The sequence below is a fragment of the Orycteropus afer genome, unplaced genomic scaffold (assembly GCF_000298275.1).
Source record: "Orycteropus afer afer isolate SDZICR_OR568_19922 unplaced genomic scaffold, OryAfe1.0 scaffold00898, whole genome shotgun sequence".
NCBI lineage: Eukaryota > Metazoa > Chordata > Mammalia > Tubulidentata > Orycteropodidae > Orycteropus > Orycteropus afer.
Window position 1 is genome coordinate 209911 of NW_006922485.1, and position 3605 is coordinate 213515.

Consider the following 3605-nt stretch of genomic DNA (forward strand, 5'->3'; position numbering starts at 1 on the left):
TGAGTCTTCCTCCAATCCTGATGTCATGTTCTTCTTCATATAGTCCAGCTTCTCAGATTATTTGCTCAGCATACAGATTGAATAAGTTTGGTGAAAGAACAAAACCCTGACACACTCCCTTCTTGATTTTAAACCATGCAGTATCCCCTTGTTCTGTTCCAATGACTGCTTCCTGGTCTATGTATAGGTTCTGCGTGAGCACAGTTAAGTGTTCTGGAATTCTCATTCTTGTCAATGTTATGCATAATTTATTATGATCCACACAGTAAAATGCTTTTCCGTAGTCAATAAAGCACAAGTAAACATTTTTCTGGTATTCTTTGTTTTCAACCAAGATCCATCTGACATCATCAATGATATCCCTCATCCCACATCCTCTTCTGAATCCAGGTTGTATTTCTGGAAGTTCTCTGTCAAAATACTGCTGTAACTGTTTTTGAATTATCTTCAGTAAGATTTTATTTGTGTGCAATATTAATGATATTATTTGATAATTTTCACATTCTGTAGGAACACCTTTGTTTGGAATGGGTACGAACATGGATCTCTTCCAGTCAGTTGGCCAGGTAGTTGTCTTCCAAATTTCTTGGCATAGATGAGTGAATGCCTCCACCACAGCATCCATTTGTTGAAACATCTCAATGGGTATTCTGTCAATTCCTGGAGCTTGTTCCTCACCAGTTCCTTCAGTGCAGCTATGACTTCTTCCTTCAATACCACTCTACCACTGGTTCTTGATAATATGCCACCTCTTGAAATGGATGAGCATCAAGCAGTTCTTTTTGGTACAGTGACCCTATGTATTCTTTCCATCTTCTTTTGATATTTCCTGTATCGTTCAAAATTTTGCCCATAGAATCTTTCAATATTTCAACCCAAAGCTTTAATTTTTCTTCAGTTCTTTCAGCTTGAGAAATGCCAAGCATGTTCTTCCCTTTTGGTTTTCTAACTCCAGATCTTTGCACATTTCATTATAATAATTCACTTTGTCTTTTCAAATTGCTCTTTGAAATCTTCTGTTCAGTTCTTTTATCTTGTAGGTTCTTCCATTTGCTTTAGCTACTCTCCGCTCAAGAGCAAATTTCAGAGTCTCTTCTGACATCCATATTTGTCTTTTCTTCCTTTCCTGTCTTTTTAATGACTTTTTGCTTTCTTCATGGATGATGTTCTTGATGTCATCCCACAATTCCTCTGGTTTTCAGTCATTGGTGTTCAATGCATCAAATCTATTCTTTAGATGGTCTCCAAATTCAGGTGGGATATAATCAGGTCAGATTTTGGCTCTCATGGACTTGTTTCAATTGTCTTCACCTTCCATTTGTACTTGCATATGAACAGTTGATGATCTGTTCCACAGTCAACTCCTGGCCTTGTTTTAGCTGAAGATAGTGAGCATCTCCATCACCTCTTTCCACAGATGTAGTCAGTCTCAATCCTGTGTACTCAATCTGGCAAAGTCCACATGTAGAGCTGCCATTTATGTTGTTGAAAAAGTATTTGCAATGAATAAGCCATTGGTCTTGAAAAATTTTATCATGTGATCTCTAGTATCATTTCTATCACCAAGGCCATATTTTCCAGCTACCAGTGATTCTTCTGTGTTTCCAACTTTTGCATTCCAATCACCAGTGGTAATCAACACATCTTGATTGCATGTTTGGTCAATTTGAGACTGCAGAAGTTGGTAGAAATCTTTAATTTCTTCATCTTTTGCGTTGGTAATTGATGTGTAAATTTGAAAAGTAGTATTAACTGGTCTTCCTCATAGGCATGCAGATATTATCCTATCACTGACAGCATTGTACTTCTTGGTACATGAAACATTCTTGGTTACCATGAATGCCACGCTATTCCTCTTCAATTTGTCATTCCAGCGTAGTGTATCATATGCTTATCTAATTCAAAATGACCAAAACCAGTCCATGTCAGCTCACTAAATGCCTAAGATATTGATCTTTATGCATTCCATTTGATTTTTGACAACTTCCAATTTTCCTTGTTTCATACCTCATACATTCCATGTTCCAATTATTAATGGATGTTTCTAGCTGTTTCTTCTCATTTTGAGTCATGCCACATCACCAAATGGAGGTCCCAAAATCTTTACTCCATCCACATCAAGGTCAGCTCTACTTTGAGGAGGCAGCTCTTACCCAGTTATATTTTGAGTGCTTCCAACCTGAGGGGCTCAATTTTTATGTAGAGAAACTACATCAGATAATGATTCAGGGCTATTCATAAAGTTTTCCACTAATATATCAGTGTTTGACAGCTATTCATGATGTTTTCACTGGTCAATTCTTTGAGAAGTGTATGGTCCCTTCCTTCTCCCGAGTCTGTCTTAGTCTGGAAGCTCCGCTGAAACCTGTCCACCCATGGGTGACCCTGCTGGTATTTGAAATATCCATGGCCTAGCTTCCAGCCTTACAGCACCAAGAAAACTACCACAGTATGACAAACTGACAGACGAGTGGTGGAATGTCTAGAATTATCCAGTAAAAATACTATAAATCTTGCCCTCATGTGTGCTACTGAAATTACCTTTAATGGAGACTTTTTTAAAAATTTATTTACCTATATATGGCTTGAAGTCATTGACTAATATACTTTCTTTCCCATCTGAAGGACTTCCTTTAACATTTCTTATAAAGTAGGTCTGGAGGCTGTGAGATCTCTGAGTTTTTGTTTATGTAATGCACTGTTGTTTAGTTGGATCCAACTCGTAGTAGCCCCTCCTTGGGTTTCCAAATTTTATTAAGGATGCTTTGTTCACTTCTCTTGCTCCTTTCAGGATTCTTTCTTTGTCTTTTGCTTTAGAGAGCTTGATTATACCATGTCACAGTGTGGATCTCTTTGAGTTTATCCTACTTGGACTTACTTGACCTTCTTATATCTGTAAGGAAATATACTTCATCATAGTTGGATAATTTTCTGCCATTATTTCTACAAATATACTTTCTTCCCCTTTCTCTCTCATCTATTTCTGGGATTCTGGTGATCAGTATATTGCTTCATTGATGCTACCTCATAATTCTATTAAACTATGCTGTCACCTTAACCTTCCCCCCCCCTTTTTTTTGTTTTTGCTCTTCAGCCTTCATACTTCTTATTACCTCATTCTCTACTTCACTGATTCTTTTTTCTGCCTGCTTAAATCTTTTGTCCAATCCTTCCAACAAGTTTCTCATTTCAATATTGTCTCCAGGGGCAAATTACACCATAAGTAAGGGAAGTAAGGCTTACTTATGCTTACTTACTAATCTGTAGTGAACAATTGCACATGAGTTTCACCACATCTTATACTAAGCAGAAGCTAATATTATTGGCTGGGAAGAATAATGAGGAAATTCCTGACATTGATTGTGGTTTAGACTTCCATTGAGAAAAATAATAATACATTTTTTCTATAACCTGTAGCCATCATTCATCTGTCAGTTTGTTGTACTGTGGTGACTTGTGTGTTGCTGTGATGCTGAATGTTAAGCCACTGCTATTTCAAACACCAACAAGTCAACCTTGTTGATGGGCAGGATTCAGTGGAGCTTCTTGATTAAAATAGACTATGAAGAAGGATGTTGTTGTTGTTGTTGTTGTTGTTATGTGCC